The 17221-nt window shown below is 46.7% G+C and overlaps 1 protein-coding gene across 2 annotated transcripts in view; it reads right to left on the reverse strand.

The window, feature by feature from the left end:
- The window catches only part of LOC122381478 (nudix hydrolase 8-like), a 30167-nt gene extending 21680 nt beyond the window's left edge, over window positions 1-8487 (reverse strand). The window contains exon 1 of one of the 2 annotated variants that reach the window (XM_043365742.1): window positions 8342-8487. The gene's annotated coding sequence lies outside the window, so the exon portion shown is untranslated. The remainder of the gene's footprint in view (window positions 1-8341) is intronic. The other variant, XM_043365831.1, reaches the window with a different exon arrangement.
- Window positions 8488-17221: the final 8734 nt, after the last annotated feature.

Consider the following 17221-nt stretch of genomic DNA (forward strand, 5'->3'; position numbering starts at 1 on the left):
CGCTGCCCCGACTCGGCTACCTCACGTTACCGGGGCCCTGGCTTTGGGCTCGGTCTACCGCACCACCTAACAGGCGTGTTCGAAACCGCAGGAGATGATGATGAACGGGTTTATCGAAACTTGATTGGATGAGCATATCGGTAATAGCGATTTCAGTGTGTGCATTTATTGTTCATAGTGGTGTGAAATGTGGTTGGGGTACGACCGACAACCCGTCGGGGCGAATTTCGCACTGGGGTACTCAAAATTTGAAGAATTTAAGACGTTTCCATGAGTTTTGAAGGTATGGATAAGTTCTAAAAATCCGGTTCTCCTTATCTGGGCCATTAACTCCATACGGTCCAGGAAAGCTGGCACACTACCTTTAAACACTCTTTCGCGCGTGCCCTCAGATTTGACCTCAGATCAACGGCTCAGCCTCCAGAGGGCAGAAACTGAAATATTGATGTTTTTACAAAAAAAGGGTTTTCTGCAATAACTTTTGACTCAAAAGAGTCACATTATTAATGCCAACATCGTGTTCCTCTCGTCGAGACGCGCCAAATAAACTAAACTATCTTGAAAGGCATACGCGTAGGAACCATGGGTGCAGTGGGTGCAGCTGCACCCACAATAATGGGTGCAGCTGTCCCGTAGCTCAGTTGGTAGAGCATTGGACTCCCGGTAGTGAGAGCCCGGGTTCGAGACGCTCCGGCGCTCGATATTTGAGACTCCTGACGGGGATGGTCTGCGGTTGGTGGGAGCAGCCGCAGCCAGTTGAAGTCAGTTGAGTGGGACAGGCCGTGTCCGGCTTCGAAGGGCACGTTAAACTTTGACATCTAAATTCTCCCGATACCCGGAATTGCGCGATCGGACGGTAGGGGTCGGGGTCTACGCAACAAGCTCTGCTTAGCGTGGGCTTCGGCTCTGTCAATCCGTCCATTCAAACATTCAAACTAAATTTATAAATACAAAATCCCCAGTGGGTGCAGACAATGTATTCTGCACCCACAATAATCTGGAACAAAAATAAACTTTCTCAGCAATACTAATTGCCATGCAGCACGATAAATTCAGGATATTTTGCCCACTATCCATCTTTTGAAGCATTTTCTACTGAGATGGTCTTCAAAACTTACATTAAGAAATGGAGCACATGTGATTGAACAGTCAGTAGTCACAATGAACTATTGGGGCTGGGACTATTTTCTGTAGAAAAGAAATAAATATCCTGAAAATTCACAGCATTTTACCAAAACCAAAATAAACTTGTTTTTAATTAGGTGGAAGTTGCTCCATCACTGCGCTTGATAGTGATGGTTTAGCAAGCACTTTTTTTTTTTTTTTTTTTCTACACCGCCACCCATGAACAGGTGACCAGGAGTGCCCCCTCCCTCTATCCCAGCGACACACAGAACCTTACGTTAACACCAGAAAACTTAATATGACAAGTCGCGGCACTCCCTGCTAAGAGTAAGGAAAAAAACAAAAGAAGGCGAATATCAGAGGAGTAAGCATGCTGTTAATAGATGGTATAAAAGAAGCAAAGTAGTCACAACTGCAAACAGTTAGTGACTGCCCTCCTACATCCCTGAAACGCCCACTGATGCTCACTCACACAGGGGAATGTTAGTGGGAGGAAGACAACTGAGGGGGATACAGTCATACATACATAGTGGATTGTTGTAGGTAACATCTCTGGTCAAATTCAGGCAGGGTCATTTACTGAGCCTTTGTAGGGCCGTCCAACTAAGCAAGGCTTGTTGTCAGACGGCCCACAGAGGCCAGTTCCGAAGTGGCTGGTGTAGAAATTAGGACAGGTAAGGCAATAAAGCAATAAAGGCAACATAACGAGACTGGCAGGCGATATCAAAAGACGCAAAAAAAAAGCAAAAAAACAAAAACAAAAACAAAGAACACAAAAAAAATCACATACACACAATGGAAAAGGGGTAACCGAAAAGGAAGGACGGGTAACAGAACTAGCTACTCGATAATAAAGATGTTTTTTATGTGTAAAAACGTACATACTAATATACATGGAACATATATTGATGAGAAACACTGTATTCAATGAATCAACCATACTGGCTTAGGAAGAAACTTTTGGAGATGTTTTTGATAACGGATTTCGAAGTTGGCACCGTAGAAAGTCTAGGAAATAAAGGTACCATAATTCTGTTCCAAATTCTAGGCCCAGCCCATGATAAAGTATGAGTTTTGTAAACTCTATATGCAAATGACTCATGGAAATGTTTAACGGAACGATTAATTCTAGTAGGTTCGGAGGTTACAAAAAGCTCAGCAATAGCAGATGGCAGGTTCCCATTAAGTTTTCTGTGTAATAGTAATAACATTTGTTGATGCCCAAGATCCCTAAGTTTAAGGAGTTTAAATTTCCTGAATATTGGCGCAGTATGAGCCAGTCTTGGCTGTCCATCGATTATTCTAACAGCTCGTTTCTGAAGTTTTTCTAATTCACTTAAGCTATTTGGATAAGTGTTAGTGTAAATAAAGCAGCAGTAGTTGACATGACTCTGGAAAAGAGAATGATACAATAACAAAAGGTGTTTTGTGCCCAAGAGGTACTTTAACCTATTCATCATTCCAATGTTTCTCGACAATGTTGTTTGCAGTTTGGCTATGTGTGTTTTCCATTTGAGGTCTTCATCAATAAATACACCAAGGTATTTAACAGTGTTTGCACGGACAATTTCAGCACCATCAATTTGAATTGCTAGTTCAAAATCTGTTCGTTTATTGGTATATATCTGATAGTACGTTTTATCAGAGTTTAAAGACAACTGGTTGGAAGCAAACCATTCAGCAACTTTAGGCATTAATGTATTTACTCTAGCTTGAAGTACATTTTCGTTTTCTCCTTCTATAAAAATGGCAGTATCATCAGCATATAAAAGAACAGATATGTGTTCATCACATACGGAGATAAAATCATTTATGTACAATATAAAAAGAAGTGGACCTAAAATAGATCCCTGAGGTACTCCGATGTTTATCGGAAGAATAGATGATTCAATGTCATCAATTTGTACACATTGAGTGCGTTCGTTCAAGTATGATCTTAGCATCATATGTGCTTCATCACATATGCCATATTTATGTAGCTTACAAAGTAATATTTCGATATCAACTGTATCGAAAGCCTTGCGGAGGTCGAGGTAAATTCCGCAAGTGTTCAAGTTACTTTCAAAAGCACTTACAATTTTTTCTTGAAGAATTACGATAGGCATGTACGTACTCAAACCTTGCCTAAAGCCAAATTGATTATCACAGATGATGTTATTTTGAGTCAAGTGTTCACTTAAACGAGCATAAATGAGTTTTTCTAGTAATTTCGAGATGACCGGCAGTAAAGAAATTGGTCTGTAGTTATTGAATAACTGTTTGTCCCCAGACTTATAAATGGGCTTAATAACAGCTCTTTTTAATAAGGTGGGAAACACACCTTGGTGAAGGCAGAGATTCATTAAGTGAACAATTTCAGCTATTATTGATGTATATGTTGATTTAAATATCTTTGTATTTATTTTGTCATGACCACTTCCCACATTGCGCATATTGTTCACAATATTTTTTACTTCATTTTCATCTGTCGCAGAGAATCGATGAAGTGGTATTCCTACGTAGTTAGGAAGATAATCCAATGGATTGCATTCAGTTTCTCTTATCTTGCTTTTCAGCTCCTTTCCGATGTTCGTGAAAAATTTGTTAAACATAGTAACTATTTCTTTGGTGTCTTGGACTAGGCCTCTGTTTGTTTTAAATGCCTCAGGTAATTTGATGTTTTCGGAGGAGCCTGTGGACAATTCCTTGATGATATTCCACGTTTCCTTAGAGTCTGATGTTTTAAGTTTAGCTTGGATATATGCTTTCTTTGCTTCTCTTATTATTTTCACAAGTAAATTACGATATTTGCGATACTTATTTGTATTTTCAAGCACCGGCTCTTTATTTTTTAACAGAAATAGTTCATTTTTTCTGGATATCGAGGCCAAGATGCCAGGCGTGATCCAGGGTTTAATTGGTGTATTTTTTCGCGATGGTACAAAAGTTTTGCTAAACTTTTGTATTCCAACAGAATAAGATCGAATTATTTTTTCATAAGCTAAGTTAGGATCAGTTACATTAGTGAGGTTTTGTAAATCGTTCTGCAAATGCATTTGCAGATCAGTGATTTTATTGTAGTTAAATGATGTGATTTGTTTCTTCGGCCTCATATTTCTTTGTTTATATGTTTTTAAGAAAACATATATTGGGAAGTGGTCAGATAAGTCATCGTAAATTACTCCTGTATCCTTGGCCAGTGATATATTGTTACAATATATATTATCTAGCAAAGATAGCCTTGTTTCGCTTTGTCTAGTGGGAAGTGATATCAGGGGAAGAAAGCCAAAGGACAGCATCATGTTAAAGAATATCTCCGCACCATGATCATTTCCTAGCGCACAAAGGAGTATACCAAAAATCTGCAGGTAAACATTCATCAATATTAGACATTCTTATTTTACTTGGTCGCTGCCAGTATGGTCCATTGGTCTATAAAAGGTTTACTTATGAAGTTTGCCCCTGTACGTTTTGGAATGATTAAAAACAGATGGGCTGGGGCATGGGTTGTATGTAATTTAGCAGTGTCCTAGAATTGGTTTTGAGCTAGGGTGTCAAGTGGAAAATTCAGACCAAGAATGCGCGGAGTGGAAAACTTGGTATTCTTATAGCAGGCGTCTCACATGCTGCCACCGGTTTGGGAAAAGTCGCTAGATTCGTCAGGTCTAGAGATATTTCTACCAATTCGCTATATAGGGTAATTACATAGCGGTGATTTAAAAAACGGCGTCAGTTTTTTATGAGGGGGAGGGGCAGAGGGGGGGGGGGGAGTACAACAGATAACTTCTTTTTCGGGAACGCCTGATCGGAGTCAGGCTTAAGCAAGGCTGCGTTGGAAAGCGTCCGAGTAGGTAAGCCTAATGGCTAATTAGTAACGCGAATTATCATCGAATACGGGATACTGGGGGGGGGGGGGGGTGGTGCGTGGGGTGGTGCCCCCTGACCGATAGCTCGGGAACGGCTGATCGGAGCCAGGCTTGCAATGCGGCGTTGGAAAGCATTCGAGTAGGCAATCCTAATTAGTAATGCAAATTATCCTCGGGATACGGGGGGTGCGTGGGGTATTTCCCCCCTGACCGATAGCTCGGGAACGACTGATCGGAGCCAGGCTTGCAATGCGGCGTTGGAAAGCGTTCGGGTAGACAATCCTAATTAGTACCGCCCCCTCCCCCCACGCGCCCCTCCCCCTAGTATCCCGATGATAATTTGCATTGCTAATTAGGCTTGTCTACTCGACCGCTTTCCAACGCCACCTTGCATGCCTGGCTCCGATCAGCCGTTTCCGAGCTACCGGTCAAGGGGCAATCCACCCACGCACCGGCACCCCCCCCCCCCCCCCCCAGCATCCCGATGATAACTTGCATTACTAATTAGGATTGTCTACTCGGACGCTTTCCAACGCCGCATTGCAAGCCTGGCTCCGATCAGCCGTTCCCGAGCTATCTGTCAGGCAGGGGGTAACCCCCCCCCCCCCCCAGTATCCCGATGTTAGTCTGCATTACTAATTAGGTATGTCTACTCGACCGCTTTCCAACGTCGCCTTGCAAGCCTGGCTCCGATCAGCCGTTCCCGACCTATCGGTCAAGGGGCAATCCCCCCACGCCCCCCCCCCCCCAGCATCCTGATACTAATTTGCATCACTAATTAGGCTTGTCTACTCGACCGCTTTCCAGCGTCACCTTGCAAGCCTGGCTCCGATCAGCCGTTCCCGAGCTATTGGTCAAGGGGCAATCCCCCCCACGCACCCCCCCCCCCCGCCCCTCCTCCCAGTATCCGATGATAATTCGCATTACTAATTAGCCATTAGGCTTGTCTACTCGAACGCTTTCCAACGTGGCCTTGCAAGCCTGACTCCGATCAGGCGTTCCCGGGAAACAAGTTATCTGTTGTACCCCCCTTGCCCCTCCAGAAAAACTGACTCCGTTTTTGAAATCACCGCTATGTTATTAGTTATTACCCTATATAGCGAATTGGTAGAAATATCTCTAGACCTGACGAATCTAGCGACTTTTCCCAAACCGTTGGCAGCATGTGAGACGCCTGCTATAAGAATACCAAAAACTTGAACTAGGCATAGCATAAGCATAGAGCTTCATAACTTCCACCTACGTTCTACACTCTACAGGGCCAAGATCTGGAAAAGAACATAGTCATCATTCATCAATATAGGGGACATAGGTACCGTAAAATGGGGTGTTAAGGGACAGTGGGGTGATAAGGGACAGTTGCGTGGGAAAAACTTTGAGTCATGTTAAGTTCCTAATTTGAGAAGGTTGAATAAAAACTTGAGTGTTGTAGTTGACACTGTTTTGTTCTTGACTATAGGATAAAATGGCATGGTTTTTCATGCAAGTGATTTGGTTCAAAAATGGTTTTGAAAATCATGCTACATTTTCACAAAATTGAGACATCTCCAAAACTCTGTGTGTACCACATAGACTGGTAGGTGTACAGGTAAAATGAATGCATAGGTGTATTGTCACATGTATTGCACATGTTTCCTGAAAAACTTATACAAATCCACCCATTCATTCATCATCCTCTTCCTCTTTTCCAGACACATGCATATTTTGAGGTGGATGTGGGGTGCTAAGGAACAGGGAAGAAAACATAAAAAATAATGTCTAAATAAATTTTCAAAAAGTTTTCTTTGAGTAGGCATGGAAAACACCAAATTCCACACAAAATGCTGGCAAGTTCATGCTTTCATCTCTAACACATCTTAAGTTATATAACAAAACACCTCAAAACTCCCTTAACACTCTCTTTTACAATGATGGGTCAATGAGGTTTGATGTAGGTTAACGTGATGTCATCATAAAAAGGCCAAAATAAAGAGGGCAACATAATGACAAGTGAATAGCTTCAAAATGAGTTTGTTGATGACAGAAGGGTACTTTTTAGTTCTGTTTACCTTATAATAAGCACATTTTCCAGAAGCGTAAACTGCATTACATGTAATTGGCTAAAAAGGCCATTAGTGGTGAATGAACCTGACTTGTTTTGTGACAGAATATGCAAAACATTTCAATAAATAAATTGTGTGCCCTTTCACACCCCAATTGTGGGCATTTGATGACCATTTCTTGGAATAATATAGGTGTCCCTTAACACCCCACATTGGGGTGCTAAGGGACAGTGATGAAAAATAATAAAAAATAATATGCATGTATATATTTTAAAACTTTAATGTAGCAGGCATGTAAAGCACCAAATTCCACATAAAATGCTGACAAGTTGATTCTTCTATCCCCAACCCTTCTTGAGTTATATAACAAAACACCTCAAAACTGTCCCTTAACACCCCATTTTACGGTACCTGAGTAGTGCGTACCAATCAAACTGTTACAAACTTATCACAGGTATTGTAATATCCCATGATTGAACAAAATAAGGCAATTGGGAAACAGTGTTTCATTTTTCAGCCTTTTTGGTGGCAAATCACACCTAATGGGGAAAATATTTTCATACCTAAAATATGAATGACCAACTTTACTTCATCTCTGAAAAGAGTTTCATGTATTCCCAACAGCCAGTTCACTTGTTACTTGACAGTTGATGCACCCACATCCTTTTGTTCCACACCCTGTCAAGATCCTGACATGAAATCCTGGTTTATCAGTTAGCATAAAAATTAGCATTACACCATTTTGCAAAAATACTGCAGTTATTTACTTTCTTTTTTTCATCCTAGGATGTTTTTCTTCATCAGCACACCCAGCCAATATCCAATTTTAGAACACTGTTGGGAAAACATCACATCAAATAGTTTGCAACTTTACCAAGAGTCCAGATTTTTAGCCACCTAAATGCCCCCCCCCCCCAAAAAAAAAAACGGTTTCAGGCAAGAGCAGGTATGCAAGTATGTGATTTAATGCTCACAGTTCACCCGAGTATACTGAGGCACATGGCCGCATCGTCAATAATCTAGGCATACAAACATTAACTTCAGCAGGCTCATGCAGGCAGAGTATTACAAAATGAGAAAAGATCGACAAGATTTACTTTGCGGGGCGCTGAGGGCTTCCTTAGCAATATTATCAAAAAAGTGTTCGAGCTCTTACTTCAAACCAAAAACTTGAAACTGTAGCCTAGAATCTAAATAAACAGTCAACTTGAACTAGGCAATAAGTTAGGTATGCACCAAAGCCTTATCAAAAATGTTCCCTAGCTTCTGCAAGTAATATCAGACATCTATAAAAAGGAAAATTATCATATCTCCAATAACACAACTCACCCAGTGTAGCGTGCACCTATACTCACTTTTTTATCAACGGAATTTATCACTGTTTTTCACTTATTATTAGTTCATTATAGAGTTTTCAGTGGTTTTTCGTGGGTTTTTCAAAACCTTTTGTTTGAAACATCTGCGCCAGAGCCGTCAATTCTGTTATAATGTGCTCTAAAACACAGCAACGATTTGACATTGCCCACTAATTCACTGCAAACACTTTAAGACTTTATTTTCTCAAAAAGCATTTAAAAGCCAACGTTAGTGCTTAAAAATGAAAGATTGACTGATGTTCTATGATTTGAAATGGCTTTTAAGTTTTAATGTAGAGAAGCATCAATTTATGACACTAGACTACCGACTACGAGCCAGGCTCGAAGTGCACCCTCGGTGACGTCATTTGTCCCTGCCGCCCGCTGAGAACCGTGCACGCAGGGCCCAATGGGGTGACTACGATGACTACGGCCTGCGCACCTGCGCAGTTCTCTGGGGCCTGCGTACCTACCTGTAACATTTCCTGACATGCACGTGATTATTTTTAAAAATGTTATGTTTCGCAATGCTATGACCTGACCAAAAGTATTATAAGTTTTAAATGTATAATTGATGTTATTTTAAGTAGAAGATTGATAACTATCAGAAAATCAATCGATGCGAATTGACGAGAGGATCACGATGATGCCCTTAGTTTGTTCATATCTTGACTAATTCGAAAGGTATTCGAGAAAAACTCTCCATATGTAGCGCCGCCATATGCAGTGCCTAGTGGGTGCCTACCTACATGCCAACTTTCAGCGCAATCGGCCAAGTAGTTACCGAAATATTGCAACAATTACAAAACTGACACCTCTTCCTTTTGCACGTGGCACTTGCATAAGGGGTCACCCACGTGCATCGGGAATAGTCCAATACTTGGTAGAAGGAATGAAGCTACCCTACAAAAACTACCGCCTGTAAATCGGTCAAGTGGTTGCTGAGATATAAACCTCGCAAAAGCGTCCGCACGGCCGGCCGGCCGGTCGGCCGGCCGCTCATACTCAGAAAGTTCGCAGCGGAACCTAAGGAAAGACTACCTACACTCAGAAACAGTTTTTAGAACATTCGATGATTGGTTTACTCCGAGGTATCCGGCCAGTCTCAATTTCCGGTAAATGCTCTTGACACGGAGACATTAGATGTCGAAATTTCCAGAAAGCCAAGGTTTACTATGCCGACTATCTCAATCAATCTCAACATCGATACAGCGACCTTCTTTGAGATAACATTGGAAGTTTTTAAGGCCGTGCCGTTGTCCAGAAGACCCCCCAGGTGTCTCCATGAACGAATGTCTTGACGGTCCGCGGATTCGATCCGCGCGCTGCACATCAAAAGAAATTCTTGCTAGCGATCCCCCGTCCAGGAGATTTCCCAACAACTGCGCATTTGAACGCATTTGAACGGCAAAATGCCATCAAAGGTGAACAAACATCCACTCTATCACTGCACATCATCCACACTTGGCCAACGACCAACGTCACCACAAACGCTGCCAATCTCTAAAAAAAACACGACCGAAGTCGTTACGACAGCCTGTCAGCCGCCGCCGCCGCTGGTACAGAATGCCGTCTGTAGCCTCTACAAAAAGGTGCCTCGGTAGCTCAATGGGTAGAGATGCGGATCGTTAATCGAAAGGTTGCCGGTTCGATTCCGGGCGCGCCGCGACTTTTCCCATGTATACCAACGTATGGTCTCCAAAGAGACCAATGTACACCAGCGTATGGTCTCCAACGCATTATCTCCAGAGATAAAAATGTTGGTGGTTTAACTGAAGCCCAAATAAAAAACAAAATTGTCTAAAAAAGGGTGGCTCTTTGCAAAGACGTGCCAGGTGCCTCCGAGACAACCTAATGGGCTTTTCTGTTTCTGAGTGTACGCTCGCTTCGCTCGCTCCGTAATCAGCTAATGAGCAGCATGGCTCTTTCCTGGAAAACTGCGTCTCGGATACGAAAAATAAGATTGAAAATTGTAACCAGTAAAACGCCTTTTGGGCGAAGAACGAGCGAGCGAGATAGTGAGCCCTGCACGTGCGGGAGGGCGAGAGGGTACTTCCAACGGGCCAGTGGCGCAGCCAGGATTTCGTTTTGGGGGGGTCATCGCTTCCAAAGCGGGCCCCCTAGTGTGCGGGCCCCCACCCATTTTTCAGAATCTCTCCATATTTCATACGCATTCTGCTGGGCGGGCCCCCTTTACCTGCACGATAACCCTGACTCCTGAGCGAGTTTGAATCAGAAAATTTGCATAGAACAGTAGCTCGGTAATCACCCGGTCTTCACTTTTTACGCAAATTGACCACGACAGAAATATGTTACTATGACGTATGACTTCGTATCTTTCGAGTCCGATATGAGCCCCAATTCCGCAATATGCATAGCATATTATATGCAATCGGAACTGTTGCCTGCTTCTGTCGCACAAGATTTAAAAGTACTAAGTAGTCCCATGTGCCTGTCCTAAGTCATCTATTGGCTGCTGTAGTAGATTGTGCTTTTATTCTTCTTCATTACGTGAATTCGCTCGTAAGAAGTTTTAACCCTCGCCGGCACAGGGGGGAGGGGTTGATGCAACCCCCTAAGGTTTTTTTTCGCGAAGAACTCGCGTAAAAAAGCGGCTGATCGCGACGTAACTTCCATAGTGCGCTGAAATTCGCGCAACTTATAGAACAAGGATGGGTAACGTGCCTGTGAAGAGTCACAGCTCGATCGGGCCGGTGGTGAGCACATGGCGCGTGCTCAAAAAGTGCAAATTCGCGTCATAGACTTTACATGCATAAATCGGCTTGCAAAAATGGGCGACAATGGCTCAACTTGCCCGACACGGGTCCGGTCCCCGTGCAGTATCTCGGTAACCGTGGGTCCGATCGGCACGAGGAACACAGTATCGTGCATGAGAATCGAACGGGCTATCGAATGGTGTGCGGTTCAGGGATGGCACGCGCCACGTGCACCCGTGAGGGCACTTATGCTTGAAAAATTGACGTTTTGGACGGATTTTGGACTTAATGCTATTTTTGGGTGACTGTCAGACGGAGCGGGTTCAAACAACGCTTGTTGGCAAGAGAAATGTACCTACCGCCTCTCATGGGAAAATTGTGAAAAGCTAATTGATCAAAAACAAGGTGGAACAAATTGCTGGAGAAAATAGCATTTGCTTATGACTTACTTAATTACAGGGGTTTTGCTACATAACCTGGTATGTTTGACAATTGAAATGGGCATAGATTGGAAGAGCATTCAATTGTGACCAAGGTCCAATCATCGCTTTTGCATGACGAGCAACAATATTCTTAAGAATATAAATGTTTCAAACCTCTACATAGTAATTCATCGATGGCTTTCACTCTTCAATAACCTACGCCAACCTATGTCATGAAATACACTTGGCATGTTCTATAGTAGAACGCATGGTTATTACCAGTAAAACGCCTTTTGGGCGAAGAACGAGCGAGCGAGATAGTGAGCCCTGCACGTGCGGAAGGGCGAGAGGGTGCTTCCAACGGGCATGCGCAAAGCACCCTTCTAACTGGTCGCTAGCGGTGTGCCAAATTTGAACGCAATCGGCCCAGCCGTTCCTGAGATCTGGAAGCGGCATTCTGCACGTGCGCACGTGCAAACGGGGTCAAAATGACTTTTGCACGGCACCCTACTAACTGGTCCCCAACCGTGTACCAAATTTGAGCGCAATCGGCCCAGCCGTTCTCGAGATCTGGAAACGCCCCCTGCACGTGCGCACGTGCAGTAGCACCCTAACCGCAACACATGGGAATGCATTGCCTGGTGGGTGCCTACCTGTATGCCAAGTTTCAGCGAAATCGCCCCAGTAATTACCGAGTTACGGAAATGGGAACAAATTTGGCACCTCTTATTGTTGTATTTTGCACGTGCACTGGGGGTGACCCACATGCATCGAGAGTATCCTAGTTTGGGTAGAAGGGATGCTGCTACCCTACAAAAATTACCGCAAGTCAATCGCTCAAGCGGCTGCTGTGATATGAGCCTCTCAAAATCACTACTTTTGCAAAACAGCTTGAACACCCTTGACTTTTCACGTGGCACGTGCCACGACGGTCACTGAGATGTATCAAAAGTAGTCAATTACGGGGTAGAAGGGATGGGGCTACCCAACAAAAAAGACCGCAGGCCAATCGGTCCAGCGGTTGCTGAGATATAAGCCTCTCAAAAGCGTTACAGGCCGGGCCGGGCCGGGCCGGGCCGCTCATACTGAGATTTTTCCGTTATATTGAAAAGACTCACTTCGCTCGCTGCGCTCGCTCGCTCGTAATCAGACACGAGCACCTCGATGCGATGGATATTTTTTCCCAAAACCAAAATGCTTAGCCGTCAAAAGGCAATCGACCGTAATGGATACATAACCCACAGACACAAGACCAACCAAACGCCCACCGATCGAAAATACCCCTTATTCGCGTTGCGAAGCAAGCGGGTCACCCTAGCGGGCCCCATTCACCCGGGGGCTCGGGCCCTATCCACATGGGGGACCAAGCCCTATCCATACGGGGGCCCGGGCCACGTTCACCTGGGCTCCGGGCCTCGTCCACCCGGGGCTCCGGGGCCCGCCCACCAGGGGGCCCGGGCCCCATCCAGCCGGGGGCCCGGGCCCCGTCCACCCGGGGCCTGGGGTCCGTACTCCCGGGGGCCCGGACCCATCCATCGGGGGCCCTGGCCCCATCTACCCGGGGGGCCGTGCCCCATCCACCTAAGGGGCCCGGGCCCGTTCTCCCGGGGCCCGGGCCCCATCCACCCGGGGGCCTGTGCCCTATTCACCCAGGGGCCCGTGCCCTATCCACCCAGGGGGCCCGGGCCCGTTCTCCCGGGGCCCGGGCCCCATCCAACCGGGGGTCCGGCCCCGTCCACCCGGGGCTCAGGGCCGTTCTCCCGGGGGCCCGGGCCCCATCCAGCCGGGGGCCCGGGCCCCCTCCACCCAGGGGGCCCGGGCCCGCTCTCCCGGAGCCTCGGGCCCCATCCACCCGAGGGGCCTGGACCCGTTCTCGCGGGACCCGGGGGTCCGGGCCCCGTCCACCCGGGGCCCGTTCTCCCGGTGGCTCGCATCCATCCACCGGGGCCCCATCCGCCGGGGGGCCCGGGCCCTATCCACCCGGGGGCCCGGACCCATCTACAGGGGGCCCGGGTCCCATCCACCCAGGGGGCCGGGCCCGTTCTCCTGGGGGCCCGGGCCCTGTCCACCTGGGGCCCCAGGCCGACCCCTCACCCGAGGTGTCGCAGTGGGCATTTCTCGAAGCGGGCTCGTCCGATTAGATTAGGACCTCTCTCTCTCCTCTCTCTCTGTCTCTCTCTCTCTCTCTCTCTCTCTCTCTCTCTCTCTCTCTCTCTCTCTCTCTCTCTCTCTCTCTCTCTCTCTCTCTCTCTCTCTCTCTCTCTCTCTCTCTCTCTCTCTCTCTCTCTCTCTCTCTCTCTCTCTCTCTCTCTCTCTCTCTCTCTCTCTCTCTCTCTCTCTCTCTCTCTCTCTCTCTCTCTCTCTCACTCTCTCTCTCGAGCGGGCCCCTGACAGAAATTTCGGGGGGGTCAGCTGACCCTCTGACCCCCCCTGGCTGCGCCACTGCAACGGGCTTGCGCAAAGCACCCTTCTAACCGGTCGCTAGCAGTACACCAAATTTGAACGCAATCGGCCCAGCGTTCCTGAGATCTGGAAGCGGCATTCTGCACGTGCGCACGTGCAAACGGGGTCCAAACTGACTTTTGCACGGCACCCTACTAACTGGTCCCCAACGGTGTACCAAATTTGAGCGCAATCGGCCCAGCCGTTCTCGAGATCTGGAAGCGCCCCCTGCACGTGCGCACGTGCAGTAGCACCTTAGCCGCAACACATGGGAATGCATTGCCTGGTGGGTGCCTACCTGTAGGTATGCCAAGTTTCAGCGAAATCGCACCAGTAATTACCGAAGCATTAAAATGGGAACAAATTTGACACCTCTTATTGTTGTATTTTGCTGTTGCATGTGCACTGGGGGTAACCCACATGCATCGAGAGTATCCTATTTTTGGTAGAAAGGATGCTCCTACCCTACAAAAATTACCGCAAGTCAATCGCCCAAGCGGCTGCTGAGATATGAGCCTCTCAAAATCACTACTTTTGCAAAACAGCTTGAACACCCTTGACTTTTCACGTGGCACGTGCCACGACGGTCACCGAGATGTATCAAAAGTAGTCTATTACGGGGTAGAAGGGATGGGGCTACCCAGCAAAAAAGACCGTAGGCCAATCGGTCCAGCGGTTGCTAAGATATAAGCCTCTCAAAACCGTTACAGGCCGGGCCGGGCCGGGCCGCTCATACTATACTGATTACGCTCATATTATACTGACCAGTAAAACGCCTTTTGGGCGAAGAACGAGCGAGCGAGATAGTGAGCCCTGCACGTGCGGAAGGGCGAGAGGGTACTTCCAACGGGCTTGTGCAAAGCACCCTTCTAACCGGTCGCTAGCGGTGTGCCAAATTTTAACGCAATCGGCCCAGCCGTTCCTGAGATCTGGAAGCGGCATTCTGCACGTGCGCACGTGCAAACGGGGTCCAAACTGACTTTTGCACGGCACCCTGCTAACTGGTCCCAAACCGTGTACCAAATTTGAGCGCAATTGGCCCAGCCGTTCTCGAGATCTGGGAGCGCCCCCTGCACGTGCGCACGTGCAGTAGCACCCTAACCGCAACACATGGGAATGCATTGCCTGGTGGGTGCCTACCTGTATGCCAAGTTTCAGCGAAATCGCCCCAGTAATTACCGAGTTATTGAAATGGGAACAAATTTTGCACCTCTACTTTTTGCATTTTGCACGTGCATTGGGGGTCACTCACATAGATCAAGAGTATCCGACCTTTGGTATAAGGGATGCAGCTACCCTACAAAAATTACCGCAGGACAATCGCCCCAGCGGCTGCTGAGATATGGGCCTCTCAAAATCACTACTTTTGCAAAACAGCTTGAACACCCTTGACTTTTCACGTGGCACGTGCCACGATGGTCACTAAGATGTATCAAAAGTAGTCAATTACGGGGTAGAAGGGATGGGGCTACCCAGCAAAAAAGACCGCAGGCCAATCGGTCCAGCGGTTGCTGAGATATAAGCCTCTCAAAAGCGTTACAGGCCGGGCCGGGCCGGGCCGGGCCGCTCATACTGAGATTTTTCCGTTATATTGAAAAGACTCGCTTCGCTCGCTGCGCTCGCGCGCTCGTAACCAGTAAAACGCCTTTTGGGCGAAAAACGAGCGAGCGAGATAGTGAGCCCTGCACGTGCGGAAGGGCGAGAGGGTACTTCCAACGGGCTTGCGCAAAGCACCCTTCTAACCGGTCGCTAGCGGTGTACCAAATTTGAACGCAATCGGCCCAGCCGTTCCTGAGATCTGGAAGCGGCATTCTGCACGTGCGCACGTGCGAACGGGGTCCAAACTGACTTTTGCACGGCAGCCCATTAACTGGTCCCCAACCGTGTACCAAATTTGAGCGCAATCGGCCCAGCCGTTCTCGAGATCTGGAAGCGCCCCCTGCACGTGCGCACGTGCAGTAGGGGAGAGCGGGGCCAGTTGAAACACGGGGTCAGATGAAACATGGCTTTATTTTCAACAATATGCAACATATGGCGTTGCCGACACCACTGCGCATCCGCGCTCGACCACTTCCTTTGTCAACGGCGTTTGGTAGGCAAATGGACGGTAATTTTGATTTGACACTTGTTTTTGTGTTTTTGAGGGGCGTTTGGGAGAAATCGTTTTTATGAATATTTTGTGATATCTCATGTACCTTTGTTTGCTGAAAGAAGAACTCCTGGCTCCGGAATAACACCTTATTTGGCCCTTCATTCAGCATGATGCCGTCCCTCCAGCTCGTTTGACATGTGCTTTACGGCGCGTGCGAGATGGCGGGAGCGGATGGGGTCAATTGAAACGCTTCTCTGAGATTCAGTTGAAACAGGGCCACAGGCCGTTTCAATGGACCCCAGTGACCTTTGCAATGGTTATTGTTCAGGGGCTGTAAACATTAAAGGAAATAGTCCACCTTTGAAATGAGCTTTTAAACTGAAATAGTAGTTTAATAGACCTCAATTTTTGACCCCTTTTTCTCCAGCCTTTTGCTTGAAAGCACACTATAGCCTGAGACATTTCTCATTTTTATCATCCGCCCATTTTACCATAGTCTATGTACTTTATGTCACCTATTATGAGGAACTTTGCACTTTTAGCTTTCCAACGACCTATTGAATGTAGCATTTGGAAAAGTAAACCGGACAAAATATCACCTTAAGAAAGTGGCCTTAAAGAGGAAAACATCCCATTGTTAAGGATAGGTGCAATTGACCCCATGGGCTGGTTCAATTGACCCTCGCATCGGGGTCATTTGAAACGGGCGTAGAGCTGTTTTATAAGCATGCGTTTGGCAGCAAAATATGTTTGAAACATAATTTTACATATCTTAAAATAAAGCCAAAAGAGCATATTTTTTCATGGCATTGTGCATTTTTCGATATGACAACTAGATCTCGCTGTGCATGTCAATATATAAAAAGTGGTTCAACTGGCCCCGCTCTCCCCTAGCACCTTAACCCGGCACCGCATGGGCTATTTCCGTACCCACGACAGCCTGGGGGGGTCGGATCCGACCCCCCCCTGTTATCTCGAGAACCAATGGTCGTATCGAGCCCCGCGAGGCGGCGTTCGAACGGTCTCTACGAGACCTTCCCAAAGCACTCTTAAGATTTTAAGATTGAGGTCAACTTTCGGGTCAAGGTCAGGTCAAAGGTCAAATTCAGGGGTTTTGCATGAATCGGCTTACGGACAGCGGAATCGATAGCTGCTGCTCGAAACTCACCAAAAATGACCTC

The sequence above is a fragment of the Amphibalanus amphitrite genome, unplaced genomic scaffold, assembly GCF_019059575.1.
Source record: "Amphibalanus amphitrite isolate SeventyFive unplaced genomic scaffold, NRLGWU_Aamphi_draft 000001F_arrow, whole genome shotgun sequence".
Lineage (NCBI taxonomy): Eukaryota > Metazoa > Arthropoda > Thecostraca > Balanomorpha > Balanidae > Amphibalanus > Amphibalanus amphitrite.